The sequence below is a fragment of the Camelus bactrianus genome, chromosome 8 (assembly GCF_048773025.1).
Source record: "Camelus bactrianus isolate YW-2024 breed Bactrian camel chromosome 8, ASM4877302v1, whole genome shotgun sequence".
NCBI lineage: Eukaryota > Metazoa > Chordata > Mammalia > Artiodactyla > Camelidae > Camelus > Camelus bactrianus.
Window position 1 is genome coordinate 83370624 of NC_133546.1, and position 15950 is coordinate 83386573.

At 37.4% G+C, this 15950-nt stretch overlaps 1 pseudogene; it reads left to right on the plus strand.

Annotated features, from left to right (window-relative positions):
• The first annotated feature begins 4663 nt into the window (after positions 1–4663).
• On the plus strand, positions 4664–15727 carry LOC141578496 (guanylate-binding protein 6-like; annotated as a pseudogene).
• Positions 15728–15950: the final 223 nt, after the last annotated feature.

The window sequence follows — 15950 nt, forward strand, 5'->3', positions numbered from 1 at the left end:
TCTCAATATAATATAAAACAATATTTGCATTTTCATTCTTATTTTCATTTATGAGATTAAGTTGCAAAAATCCTGACCCTTCTCAGCTAAGTACCTTGGCCTAAATCTCTCAAGATTCAGGACATCCTCCTGAAACAGAAGAAGAGTGGCAAGCGGGAGAAGGAGCAAGTGTGTGGGAACATTGACCTAAAGTGTGCAGTCTCCTTCTCAAAAAGGGGAGGCAGGAGGGTGGGAAAAGTCTTCAGTAGTTTACCTATGAGGATGATGTTACCTGTGCGTTTTTCCATACATAGACTTCATTATGTTCAGGGAGTTTATTTTTATTCTTAATTGTATTTTGTTTAGTTTTCACATATTTGTAGACTTTGCAGTTTTATTCCATCTATTAATTTCCAGTTTCATTTCATTGGGTTCAGAAAAGATACTTTGTATGAGTTTAACCTTTTAAAATTTGTTGACTTGTTTTGTGGCCTAAAATATGGTCTATCCTTGGAAATATTCCATGCCCATCTGGGAAAATGTGTTTTCTCTTGTTGTTGGATGAGAGTGTTCTGTATATGTCTGTTAGGTTCAATTAATTTATAGTGTTATTCAAGTACTCTGTTTTTCCTACCTATTATTGCAAGTAAGGTATTAAACTATTGTATTATTGTTAAGTGATCTGTTGCTCAATATTGTCAATGTTTATTTCACATATTTTGGAACTCTGAGGTTCAGGTATACATATTTAGAATTGTTTACCTTCTAGATAAACTTGACTCTCTTAACATAATGTCCTTCTTTGTCTCTTTTAACAGTGCTTGAAATAACTTTTTTATCTCATATAGATATAACCACAACAGTACCCTTTTTGTTGTTATTTGAATAGAAAATCTTCCTGGGATGTACAGTAAGGTGGTAGTTGCTCAGGCTGACCTGTCTCCAACCTGTCTGGTGGCAAACCAGCACCCATTCACTCCTTCTAGTCTAGGCTTCTCCAGCCTTTCTATCTGTTTCAGTCTTTCTCAAAGTAGCCAAGGGGATTTGTCTCCTCTGTGCAGGACCCGAGGACTGGGATGCCAAGTCTGTGGATTGACCTACTCACTCCTCAGGGTTAGGGTCTATTTGCACAGTCTTCCTTTTCCTCTTAGTCCTTCCCTAGGTGCACAGGTCCCAACCTGAAGTTTTTACTCCTCCCTAATTATGTGGAAATATCTCTTGAAATCTTGTTTGTATAGGAGTTCTGCCAGTTTTCAGTCACTTTTCTGTGAGAAGTTATTATCCCTCATCTTGACCCCCCTCCTCTGGAAACAGTATTCTTCATTGGTAGTTTCCCCCCTACCCCATCACTCAGTTTTTAGCAATTTAAACATATCATTCCACTGCCTTCTGGCCTACAAATATTTTGTTGATAAATTGACTGACAATCTTATTAGATTTGATGATTTACTGCTTTTTGTCGCTTTCAAGATTCTCTCTTTGTCTTTTGACAGTTTGATTATAATATGCCTCAGCATTGGTCTCTGATTATTTATCCTACTGGAGTTTGTTGAATATCTTGCATTTGTAGATTTATATATTTCATTGCATTGGGAATTTTTTAGCCATTATTTCCTCAAATAATCTCTCTGCCCTGCCTCTCCCTTCTGCTTTAGGGACTTTCATAATGTATATACCTGTCTATGTGACAGTATTCCATAAGTTTCTTAGGCTGTATTCACTTTAAAAAAATTATTTCTTCCTTCTGCTCCTGAGACTTGATAATTTCAAATGTCCTGTTTTCAAGTTTGCTGAGTCTTTTTGCCTGTGCAAGTCTAATCCCCTTTATATGTATTCAAATGCTCTTCCCCTGAGCTTTAACACCAAGTCTAATTCCCTGTAGAAAATGTGTAAATTCAATCATTGTATTTTCCAGCCTCAGAATTTCAGTTTGGTTCCTTTTTTAATTATTTTTATCTCCTTGTTTATTTTCTAATTTTGTTCATATATTGTTTTTCTGATTTTCTTTGGTTATTTTTCTGAGTTTTCCTTTAGCTTTTTAAGCATATTTTAAAAAAGTTATTTTAAAGTCTTTGCCTAAAACATCTAATGCACATGTTTCCTCAGGGTTTTTTTTTTTTTTTTACCACTTTATATTCTTCCTTTGGAAGGGCCATATTTTCATTTATTTTGTATGCCTTGTGATTTTTGTTGTTGTTGTTGAAAAATTGGATATTTATTTATCTATTTATTTATTTTAAATTAAGGTACTCAGTATTTAACCCAGGATCTTGGACATGTTAAGTACATGCTCTACTACTGAGTTATTACCCTCCCACCCCCTGAAAATTGAGCATTTATGAAAGCAGTCACCTTTCCCATTCTTTGCATACTGCCTTTTGACAAGGGAGTCTTTTCCTAAGCTGGCTCTTGATTTTGAAACTTGGGATTAAGCTTAAGAGAAGTTGTAAAGTCTTTTTAGGCTTTTTTGAGCATGCATCTTCCCTGGGCCTGTGTTTTGCTTTTTCAGTTTTTCCATATATGTGCTCCTTTTAAGTATATTAATTTCCCAAATGATGTCTCCTTTGAACTTTTGATTGTCTATTGTGTGTCTCCACCCTGAAAAGAAAAAGAAAAATTCAGTTTCTCTTCTCAACTTTCTATTCTTTATACTTATTTCTGGTCACCACTTACGTGAGCATTTTTTCACAATAAGCAATTCTGACACTAACTTCCAAGAGTTACTTTATACCCTACATATTAAGGGCTCAGTCCCACAAGACTTCTCCTCAGTTCAGATGCAATTACAAATCCAGGTTGTCACCTGTGCTTCTGACTAACTGGCTGTACATTGGGGTTTCCCATCTCTTCCCCAGGTTCAATGATTTGCTAGGATGGCTTAAGAACTCAGGAAGGATAATTTGCTTACTAGATTACTGGTTTACTTTAAAAAAGGATACAGCCTATAAACAGCAAAATAGGAGATGCAAAGGGAAAGATATCAAGAAAAGCATGTGGAGCATCCATGACCCCTTTGGATGTGCCACCTTCTAACAACATCCACATATTCATCAAGCCAGAAACTCTCTGAACCATTTCAGTTAGGTTTTATTTATTTTTTTAATGGAGGACTTCTTAGGTAGATATGGTTGAGTAAACTATTGGTCATTGGTGATTAACTCAACTTTCAACTCTTCTCTGCTCCCCAGTGGTTGGAGCATCAGGCTAAATGTTGCAACTTTCTAATAACATTGATTCCTCTAGGAACCAACTCCATTGTAGTGATCTAGGGGCTTTAAAAAATCACCTCATTAACATAAACTCAGTTGTTGTTGAAAGGTTCTTGTTATAAATAACAAAAGACTCTCCTTTCATCTTTATCAGTCTGGAGATATTTTAGGAATTGAGGACAAAAGACCAAAAGTTTCAAGAAAAATAATTTCATCTCTCTCATCACATAGGGTTTTAAGAGCTATATACCAGGAATAAGGACAATGATCAAATTTGTATTTCTTATTATACATCTCAATATCACACACCCATAATATCTTGTCATAGGTGTCTGCAGGTCTTTCTCCCTGCAGCTTTCCCAAGAAATGCCCACTGCTTCTCCCTGCCTAAGATCCAAATAAGGGAAAAGATAACAGTCCTTCAGGCAGCCCATGAGATGTCAGAACATTGTAAATGCAGTCTGCTCTGCTCTGTTTACTTTGAAAAAGGGAATTGGAAACTCAACTGATGCCTTAGATAGTCTATTTTATATATTCACTGGTAACCTCTTGCTCTAGGCATCTGTGGAGCTGTCTCTCCACATTTATCCTTGAGAAATACCTGCTGCTTCTTTCCACCTGATATCCAAGTTTTACCACCACCTACCCCTCTGCCACCCTTCCCTGAGTTTCATGTGAGGTGAAAGAGAGACCTGAAGAGGCAGCCCTGACAGGTTAGAACATTATAAAATTCCCTCTCTCTGAATCAGGGGAGGGAATTGGGAAATGATTTGCCACTTCCTTAAAGACCTTACCACAATGGGGACCGAGGGCAACAGAAAAACCACAGAATTTCCTACCATTTTGAATGAGGCTGTTTCTTGATTTGGTATTTGGTTGGTTGCTTTGGACCTTTGACTGTTTTATGGAACTACTGTAAGGTTATTCTAGCCAGTATTTTGGTTGTTGTTTATATCTCCGTGGGGAAACAAGAGCTTAGAGTTTGCTAGTCTGTCATTTTGCTCAAGTATGTAGATTTTCAATCCTTTCTCAATGACATTCACTCAGCCTTTGTGAGAACCACTTACCTCATTTCCAAAGTAGTTATATTAATTTCTAACTTTCAGTCCCTTGTGAATATCAGTTTAGCTGGATATGTAAGTTATTATCAAAGGGCTTGGTATATTGTAGGCCTTCAGTGCATCATAACAATAACTTTAATTATATTATTATTTTGAAATAACAGTTTGGAGAGTGATATTATATTATTTCACTACCAATACCATGAGAGACTTGAGGGAATGATGGGGGAAAACCTCTACAGTATGCTAATTCTAGGTTACATTTTGTCTCATGGAAAGCACAGAACTCTTACTTACCTTATCTTAAGTTGATTGATGCTTTGTATAAGTCTGAGTTTGAGAATGACTTTATAATCTGATTTCCACTAAGAAGCTCTTCTAGGTTGGCAGGTTGCCATGGCATCCAGACCCAAAATGATGGACCCCATTTGTCTGCTGGAAAGTGTCAAGGTGCTTTCAGTGAACCAAAAATCTCTGCAGATTCTTGGTGAGATTTCTTTGCCAGTGCTGGTGGTGGCCATTGTAGGGCCGTATCATACAGGCAAATCCTACTTGATGAACCATCTTGGAGGTCAGAATCATGGTGAGTGTTGTACTGGGTCAAGGACCAATTGCTTGATTCTAGCTAATACCTCAGCTTCTTAATTTTTGTCCTGATCATGTGTAGGGAGAACCAAACTTCTCTTAACAAATCAACTTTCCACTCCTTTTTCTCACTGCTAAACCACTGTCTTACTGTAATTCATTATCATATTGTATGTTTTATTCCTGTAAAGCAAAATTTCTCCTACCAATTCCCACAATCCTACCTTATTTTACATGCTTAATAACTGGACTCTTGCAATTGTGTCTACTCGCTCTTGAAACACATTTTGCGTTTTTATGGACTATTCTCATCTACATATAAATGTGTTCAAATGTCTATAATCTTAAAAATATTTCCTGTATGTCATATACTACTGTGGCTAACACTTCTCCCCACTTTTGAAAAATTTCTCTGACAAAAAATATAATCTTGATTTTTTTCCACCTTTTTCTCTTCCCATGTCTGTCTTCAGTCCATTTCTCTCTGGCTTTGAACCTCACCATTCTTTCAAGATACTCTTGTTATGGTTATCAGTGACTTCCATTTTGTCTGATTCATGGATTCCCCTTTGCCTCTATGTTGAGCCCTTGCTTGGTATCTTTATCACAATTAATATTCCTTCCTCCTTGAAACAGATGACACACAAAGTAGGACATTCTTGAGGAAACGGAGAAAGCACCAACTCGTATGCTGGGATACTGACATTCCAATAGATCTGACTCTTTAGCCCCTTGGTTGTTTAGATTATCTGCTCTAACTGAATGCTGCTTTCTCCCCTCTCCTCACAGGCTTTCCTCTAGGCTCTACAGTGCAATCTGAAACCAAGGGCATCTGGATGTGGTGTGTGCCTCAACCACGCAAGCCAAATCGCACTCTGGTGGTCCTTCTGGACACTTAGTGCCTTGGGGATAAGGGAATGGTAAAGCAGAAATTCACAGTTAAATCCTTTTTATTCTGGATTTTCCCCTTATCTCTCCATGGTCCTAGAAATTTTACTGCTTTAATCTGTAAAATCTAGAAATCAATTATAGTAAATAAGGCAAACTATGATTTGTTTGAATCTCACTTCTAGGTAAGATATCATGGTGTCTTAGATAAATTCTTTTATTTCTTGGCACTGTGTGGATGACTTGATTACATTTAGTAAGTCATTATTGAACAGCTGAGTTACAGGCCTTTGGATTTAGAATTGTAGATATCAGTGACCAAAGTAAAGGTCCTGCCCTAAAAGAGTCTTTAGTTCAATTGATAAGACCACATTATCTGCAGTCAGATTTAGTACCATGTAATTGGGAAAGAAGCAGGCTGGATGGAAGTAGAAATTACATTGCATTGCAATCCCCAATTTCTGGGAATTTCATGGGAGCTCCATGGCTGGAATGGCTTTTTTGAGTTATCCTGAGTTTGGGAGAGGGGTGCTGATACATTTTTGAAGAGCTGCTCCAGAAGCCTTTCTAATTAAGAGTGCTGACACCTGAAGACTGTCTTCCACCAGCACTCCCAACAGCTGGGGGAATAAGTCCTTCAGTTTTGAAAGGCAATCCAGGCAGCACCTGACTGGTTTTGAGAGCTTACAGTTAAGCATAACTAAGAAAGAGGAGAAGTATCAATCTGTGAGTGAGGAAAAATTTCTGATTCACCTTCTTAGCTACAAGGTGAAGAATGTATTTGAGGGTTGGATTTAAGGGACGGGTTTACATTTTCCGTGATATAGTTCATCAACTACTCACAGAGTGATCTGGAAATCTGTGAGACATCTCTGAATGTGCAACTTCTATAAAAGTAATTTTTTGTCCTACAAGAAACAATTTAAAATGGATTTTCGGGGTTTTAGCTTTCTGCTATTGGGTGAAATGAACTATCCCTCCTTTCCCCCTTTTGAGATTTATTTGGAAATAATACCTACATTTTTATAGCTCTCTTTTTTTTCTCAATGGGAGTTAGAAAGTGTGTGCTTATTTTTAAAGCCATATATCAAATAATGATATAATCTTCTTGTTGAAATAATTGTTTGTCATAACTGCTACTGCTTCTTATCCTAATTGATTATTTTTAAAAAGTGGGTTTTGGGGAAAGAAAGTAATGAATAGACTCTTATCCCCCCAAACTCCCATTTAGAATCTTCTCAACATAAACCACAGTTTTTGCATTTGCACTGGGAGCAACTTTACATGCCATTTATAATAAAAAAAAATTTCCAGTTTATGCCATTATTTAGACAATGCTATGATTTATACAAGTTAGCCTGGGCTTTAAGGCCCTTGATTAGGCTGCATGAAAGCTCACCTTATCTTCTCCACTTGCCCTCTGCCCTGAAATGACTCTAACTACAAGACCCCTGTCTTCTCCCATCTCTAATTTTGTTTCTCTGGGTTTTCCTGTCTATGGGATCACCTTCATTTCTTCAGTTCCACATTTACCAGTTCTTTAATATTCAGCTCAAGACTTTGAGGAAGCTTTCAGATTATAAATTCTTTCTCCAAATTTCATAGCTCTGTTCTTCATTGATAGACTTCTAAATTTTAGTTTAGTGTTATAGCTATAGGTTTCACTGCTTATATACATTACTGAGAGTAAGCCTTTTACAGATACTTCTATCTTTGTTGCCATACTGTTATGGATGTTTGTCCACTGCTTTGAAATAGTCATGTTGAAAGAAATAATTTTCATTTTTAGCATTGCTTTTTTAAAATCTAAGAACAGTGGGGGATATTTAGTAGCTTCCTGCAAGTATTTATTGATTGGATATAATTTAAATACCCAGTTATGCCAACTATGGTATATTTTATATGGACTCTGATTAATAAATATATGCAGAATGAATAAGTGCCCACACTCATCACTGAATTCCTAATTACACAACAGGTACTGTATTAGTTTTTCTGTATATGTTATTTTACTTTATCCAATTGAGGAAAAAGAAAGTACTGTGAACATTAGAATCCTTTTATATATGAAAAATTTGCAAACACAAAAATGTCTCTGTACTTGTCAAAGTTGATATCTGCATTTACATCTGTCTTCAATTTCTTTGCATGGTGAGTATGTTAGCTGAAATAATAAATGAAACCATGATTGAAGAAGTGTACAGATGAATTTCTAATGTAGGGGTAAACTTCTAACTCTCTTGTTCTAATGTGCTTTCTAGGATGAGTCTAAGAAGGATTCATGGATCTTTGCCCTGGCCGTGGTTCTCTGCAGTAGCTTTGTCTAGAAAAGCATGAGCACCATCAACCACCAGGCCCTGGAGCATCTGCAGTATCCTTCCAGGTCCTGAACCACCATGTTTCACTGAATTCATTGGATGAGGATAGAGTAAGTCTCTCCTTTCCTGTCATTTAGTTTTCTTGGGTGGAGCAGAGGGGACCCATGGCAAAAGAGTGTGTTTATAATATTTTTATACTAGAGAAATGTGGGAATTGTTGGTAGTGAGTTTCTTTTCCCTAACCAAGTCTTAGTTATGTGACAGAGCTTGCAAAACATCAGGGCAAAGTCCTCTCAAACACCTGATAGAGTAGAAGATTCCACAGAATTTGTGAATTTCTTTCCAGAATTTATCTGGACTGTATGGGATTTCACCCTCGAGCTGCAGTTATGTGGTCAGCCTATCACAGAAGATGAGTACTTGGAGAATGCCCTGAAGCTGATTCCAGGTATCAGAGTATGGCCTGGGCAGTGTACGGTCCAATAGAGTGTGGGATCTACTAAACAATATCCCTCATCTCTGTGATTGCATTTGTATTTGAGACTAAATCAAAGTCTGTGGAAATGGTGGCAGGAAAGTGGGTTGCAAAGATCTAGGGGCTACAGTTGAAGTTTACTCAAGAAAAGTAAAGTGAAATTACTCAAAACCAATTTGTTTTTTATACATCTTTAAATTTAGCATCCAGATTTAAATGGGTGCTGAAACATTCTAAAGACTGGATGCTGTGTTTCCTATTCCTTCAATTTGTCTCTGTTGAAGAAAACAACTAATCAGCTAATTGTTAGACATGAAACTGCAGTGAAAAGCTTATCTAAAGAACAAAATGTAGATTTCACATATTATTCTTATCAAAGAGGGATATAAAACTTTCTAATCCTGTATAATTATATCATCTACAAAATGATTGTATGTTCTAAATAAACCTGAAGAAGTGACTGTCTTTACAATCTATGCCTTTTCAATAATACTGACAATTATTAGAACATTCATTTTACCTTCCACATCATAGCTTTCTCCTAATTCCCACATGTTTACCCATGAATTAATTACAAGGTAATAAATTATTTTCATGGGTTACATTTCCAAGGATGTGTGTCTATTGAAACCTTGAGAGAAATATCAATCCCAATTTATTCATTCTTCTTTTCACGTTTCTATTTATGATTTCTCAAAACAGCTATTAAGAAATTGGCTGGCAGGAGAGGACCAGATATAATCATTTACCTCAAAGAGTTTATAGATTATTGGTGATACCTTAAAATTACATTTCAGGTACATTTATACTTCAGAGGTTTTACTAAAAAATAGATAAAACTGCATCAATTATTTTTAGCATTGAAACAGTTTTTCTTAAATAATGAGGATGTTATTCCTAATATTCCAATTACTGTCCATGATCCCTTGTTTGTAGCTCTCCTTTTTGGTTCCACAGCTCATTTCTTACATGAGGTTGAGTTGAGCAGAAAGTTTCATGTGACCTTTCATTCTTTTAGCTGCTAGTTAAGCAAACACATCATAGACAACCACTCTACTATGTGCATGTCTGGAGAGACCAGCCATAGGTTTCCTTTACTGGATCAGATGTCTCCCTAAATTTCTCTGCAGTTATATAATTGGTAAAAGTCTGATGTGCAAAGAAGTATTGAATGTCTATGTTAAAAGAGTTCTATGTGTAGAAATGGCAAAGACACACAAATCCCTGCCATGAACAACTGTAATCCCCTCACCTCAAGACTCTACACACTCTAGTCCCTGTTTTTCTGTCCCTCAGGGAATAATCCCAAAGCCCAAACATCCAATCTACCCAGAGACTGCATCAGGCATTTATTTCCAAGATGGAAGTGTTTTGTCTTTGACTGGCCAACATAGGAAAAAAAAAATTCTAGCCAATATTGGGATGGTATCTGAAGACCAACTGGATCCTAAATTCCAGGAGCAAACAAAAAATTTCTGTTCTTACACCTTCATTGATGCAAGGACCAAGACCCTCACAGAAGGAATCATGGTCACTGGGAAAGGTGAGTCTCTTTTTCCCATTTCCATGGCGACTGGTATATGTTGAATATTTTATATAATGTGCTTTCTAGTATTTTTGTTTGATTCTAAAAGAATTCTGATTTTACAGACATTTATACTCCATGAATAAATCTGTATACTTTATAATTATCTCACTTTGGGGGATTTACAAATTCCTTCCTCAAGTTGCAATTTTTGTCAATGATATCGGTGGCTCCCACTTATCTGAAAACATTCTCCACTTAGAATATAATCACCCTTTTGGTGTAAAAACAGAATACTGCATGTTTTCAAAGGAAGTCCTATACAATAAGTGTTCTTCACAAGGAGAATTCAAAAGATATTTTGAGAATTTAGAGTGGTCCAAAAATAAATATTAGCCCATAAATCACTGAAAATTCATTCAAAGCCTCACAATTAGGAATAAATTATACATGGTACACTTTGCCTCATCTGTCTATCTATGTAATCTATATTGCTTTCAATTTTTAAAATGAGAAACTGTATTTTCCAGGTAGCACCTAGTATGTTAGATAGAAGTAAATATTAACTTTTTTAGTCCTGTGGCCTGGAAAACCATAAAAATGAAGAGTCAGTAGGAAAATGAAGGTGATAATAGTAGTGGGAGGTAGGGGTGCGTGTGTGTGTTTGTGTGTGTGCATGTGTATATGACCCTAGAAGCATAGTCTCAGAATCCTGGAGCCATTGACTGATAACTTGATATTTAGCGCCTAAATTTCCTGGCTTCTTCAGGGCTGAGGACTCTGGTTGTGACCTATGTGGATACTATCAATAGCGGAGCAGTACCTCGCTTGGAGAACGCAGTGACAACTCTGGCCCAGCTGGAGAACTCAGCTGCCATTCAGAAGGCAGACAACCACTACAGCGAGCAGATAGCCCAGCGAGTGAGCTTCCCCACAGACATGCTGCAGGAGCTGCTGGAGGCGCACGCTGCCTGTGAGTGGGAGGCCCCTGCAGTCTTCATGGAGCACTCCTTCAAGGAAGACAAGCAGGAGTTCCAGAGTAACCTTGTCATAATCTGTCTTAGTATTTACCTTTTGTCGCCTACCCTTGAAGAATTAAGCCTAGAAGTGTTGTTACCGGTCCCACGGCTCATCTCTCACTCAAGGATAAAGTAGTCCATGTTCTCATGAGGGACAGAGTTTCAAAGGACTACATTTCCTTCTTTTTTGACTGCCAGAACTCAGGCAGTTTATCTGGAACTCCTTTTGACCTTCAATGAAAAATCAGTATAGATATCCTCTTGAAATAAATACTTCTGTGGATTCCAAGCCTGTCCAGAACACCCAAGACATTCTTTAGCTGGCTTCTTTTTCTGTGAACACACTCCTATGGCTGGGAACCAAAATTTCTCTTTTCAGATCCATATCTCAGGCCACTTTCAGCTTAGGTTGCTCCTTGTTGTATCTATCATTGAATACAGACAAAATCACTGAATGTGGCAGCTTCAAGGAACCAGAGAGATTAGGTAATGCAACTCCAACAGCTCAGATGAAATACCCAAAGGAGGTTAGGGAACTTCCCCATGGTCTTCCAGAGTTTTCAGAGCTGTGAATAAATCAAATCTTGTGACTGCTGTTTTATTACATGTCCTCCAACAGAATACTTTTCTCATGAGGAACACAATTAGACCAATTCTTCTACCAGATCCTTTGGAAATTTACTTCCTCTGTTCCTTGCTTCTGGTGACAGCCCTCTATCTTTCTTCCCTCTAGGAAATCATAAAAAATAAGAAAGATGATTTCTTGATGCAGAATGAAGAGACATCAATCAAATGTTGCCAGACTAAACTTGATCAGCTTTCAAAGACACTAATAAAAAGTATCCCAGAAGGAACTTTCTCTGTTCCTGGAGGTCATGAACTCTACAGGAAAGCAAAGGAAATTATTGAAAAGTAATATCACCAAGTGCCCATGAAAGGAGTGAAGGTGAGGAATAAGGGAAACATGGGGAACCTACAGAATAGTCAAAGGGCTATACTGAAAATCTGAGAGAACAGCTCCATGCATGCATAAAGAGAGAGTATGGGGCCATTCAAACAGCTTTGGCTCTTAAGGTTCACTGCATGCTATTTATTCCTGAAGAGAGTACAAATGTCAACTCCCAACCATGAGTACAGATTTCTTAAATCCAGAGACAGAACATAAATTATTCATTTTTTTTTACTCAACAACATATTTGACGTGTTGAGCACTGACAATTTACAAGTCAGTCTTTGTACACAAGGATGATCACAATTGAGACAGGAAGTCAACTACATAGACAAGTTATAACACTCAGGAAAGAGCTACTTAGGTGTTAGAAACAAACATCATCATCATCATCATCATCATCATCATCATAATTAAAAAACAACAATACTAATGCAACTAATATATATTGAACAGTTGTTTCCTATAGCCAAAATGTTAAACTCTTTCCCTAGACTCTTTAGTTTAATCTTTCAAATAACATTAAGAAGCATCTACATTATCAACACTTTAAAGATCTGAACTGAGAAGCATAGGCAGGTTAAAATAAGTTGTCTAAAGTTATAACCAGCTAGTGGCAGAGGAGAACAGCAGCACAATTTAGAGGCACTATTTCACACTGGGAAAACAGATATGTACAAGCACCAGAGATTTGGATTTGTAGAACTGAACATGGTTCTGACTGGCTGGAATCTAGAGTGGGGAGAAGGAAGTAGCACTGGGCAAGTGACTGGAGGGAGACAGGTCAGTCTAAGGAGCTTGGACTCATTGTAAGGAACCACTATGGAACTTTAAACATGAAGCAAAAGTTACATGGAATTAGTTGTCTTTGCAGCACTAATTTACTTATTTGAAATCTAATTTCTGTGCTCCTTCTTGGTTCCTCAGGGAAATGAGTTCCTCCAGAGATTTCTGCAGTCCCAGAATGCAATAGAGAAATCCTGCAGGCAGATAAAGCCCTCACTGATGGGGAGAAGCCCATAGCAGGTACAGGGTAGGGCTGGGCTCACAGTGGGATGGGTAGGTTCTTGCAGTGCCCTCTGACAGGTGTGAGAGAAAAACCTTCCCAATACAGGAGCTTCCTTCCTTTCTGTGGAACAACCCTGCTGCGTCTGGAAACAGCAAAGGGAACTGTGGTTGGATGCCAGACAGACAGAGACTTTTCTCTCACATTCTGAAGTGTGGTCTTGATGGTATGGACACGGGGTGGGGGGGAAGACTTCGGAGATTTCCTACCCCTCTCTTCAATTTGGTTTGGCCTATGAGCTCAAGAGGGTGGAGGTCAATCATTGCCTATTTTTTCCCTCTCTAATGGCTCCCTGGGGCAGAGGAGTGGACCAGGAATGAGAGAGCTGATAAGGAACAGTAGCTGCTGAAACAGAAACTGCAGGAGCAGCAGCAGCAGGTGGAGGCTCAGAAGAGAAGTCTCCAGAAACACATAGTCCAAATGATGGAGAAGCTGGTGGGGGAAAGAGAAAACCTGCTGAGAGAGCCAAACAAGATATTGGAGCATCAGCTGAAGGTGAATCAGGCTGTGGCAGTAGTAGAGCTTGATAGCTTTGCCCTGGTACCTCAGGAAGAGATGGGTGAAGGTTACAGCAAGATCATGCAGAGATCAGAAGTGCATCTACTGCTTGTGATTTATTAAAACCCTGAAGCCTTTGAATCCTTCCAAAACCTTTAAATTCGGCTCTGTAAGTAGACTTTGGAGTGTTCAGGATGAGTATGCCCCCCTACTCCAAGCCCTCAGAGAATATAAATAGGGTTGAATAGCCACTTAGAGAAATTTAAAATGATCTCACAGGGCTTGATTGAACAGATATTCCAACTATGTGTGTTTAACATGAACAACAAATAGTATGGTTTACCAAGATCACTACATTTTACCAGGAGCCCTGCTCAGCCCAAGGCCCTGAGGTAGGTCTCTGCAGATATAAAACTACCAGAAATGTCCAGAATTAAAAATACAGGGAAGTGGCAGCTTTTAAACTTGCTGCATTGCCTCCAGGTTTTTATAGATCCCCAAGCTATCATGTGGCTTGGAGGGATTTCTCTCATTGTTCATCTGAACATGATTTATAAGAGATTTCTATAATTTGTGGACCATGTGTTTATAACAGATTTCTATAATATGGGTGACAGTACCATCCTGAGTGGGACTGAAAATTAGTGCAGTCAGACCAAGGCTACCTCTCATTTGCATTTTTTGACTGGAAAATATTACATTTGTCCTCATGCCAGGCTTAGCCTCCTGGCAAAACCCTAAGGTATATGAATATTATTAAGGCTGTAAACTACACTTTCTCTTAATATTTAGGTCCAAACCAGGAAATATTCCTTGTTACAAGAGTCTCCTTTCATGATTAAGAGACAACAATTTTAGGAATACAACAAAGATAGTCTGACAAAGTTTTAAAGTTTGACAAAATGTAATCCTTGAAAAAATGGGGGATTTAAAAAGTTTTACTTCCTTCCTCACTTTTTTTTTTTAGGTCCAAGAAGATCTGTGTACTGAAGGATTTATAAAGAAATGTGAGAAGATGAAAACAGAGATAAATCATTTGAGAAAGAGAATTGTTGACACTAAAAATGATGATCGTTCCTTGCTTGCACAAGCCTTGGTCAACCTTGGCAAAATAATCACTTCATTATTGCCTGCCCCAGCTAACATTCTTGGTAAAGTTATGAAAGTATTGGGCTCACTATTTAAAAAGATGTAGCTTTCCTTGTAAAGAAATTAGATATATAATATATTATACATGTATATTCTCTGGCCTATTACTGATGTGCATGCTTTTCACTTTCATTCAGCAATGCTTTAAGTATAAAAAGTGATTTCTAGAGGATATTGATGCCTGGCCCACATTAGATAGAATAAATGCATGGACAATTTGATTTAGTGTGTTCACTTTTAGGAAATATATATGTGTGCAAAATCATATATATGTGTATGTACATACATACAAGAGTTTCACTGAGGCTTCACTTCTAATGGCAAAAGATTGGAAACCACTTAATGCTCATTTAAGTAATTTGGTAATATATATTTTGCATGCACACATACTAGAATACTAGATTGCTAGTAAATAGATAGTGGAGCTCTATTTGTATAAATATAGAACAATCTGGAAGATAGATTGTAGAGTCAAAAAATGAGGCACAAAACAGTTTGTATAATGTGTTCACTGTAAAAAAAATGCAATTATTATGGGCACTCATACACATGTATATATAGCACATTTCCGGAAGATTCATTAGAAATTGGTATCATTGGTTCTTCCTGAAGAGGACAGCTTGGCATCAGGGATGGAAAGGACACATGCTTTTCATTATATACTCTATCTTTTCAAATTTGCAAAGATATCTTGTGTTATCATTTCTCGAATAACAAAGAAAACAAAGTATAATACTAATAATTAAAATAGTAAATGGAATGTGAATAAATGGAATTGCTCATTGTTTCTAGAAATGACATTAGCCTGCTCAATAAGGGGTCTAAGACTAAGATCAGAATACTAGAAAATAACGTTTGCATCCTAATCTTGTTTTTGCTTTGGCCTTGGTTTTTAATCCCTTATATTTGCTTCAAAAATAAGGTATGAAATTTCCTGTTACCCCTTGAAATCTCAGCAAGAGTAACCTTTTCTTCATAGGTTTCAATTACACTTTTACAGTGCTTAGAAACAAATTATTAAACATTAAAAATATTCACTGGTGAGAGGAATTCCCATCATCCTTAAGTTCAGTGGTGGCATCTCTGCTGTAGGCAAGTACAGAAGTTGTGATCTACCACTGCAGAAATGGATGCCTTGATAGTAATGGGGAATGAAAAACCCAGACACACAGAGGCCAGGTGTTGGCATTTAAACATCAGAATTCAAGTACATACAATGAGAGTAATGA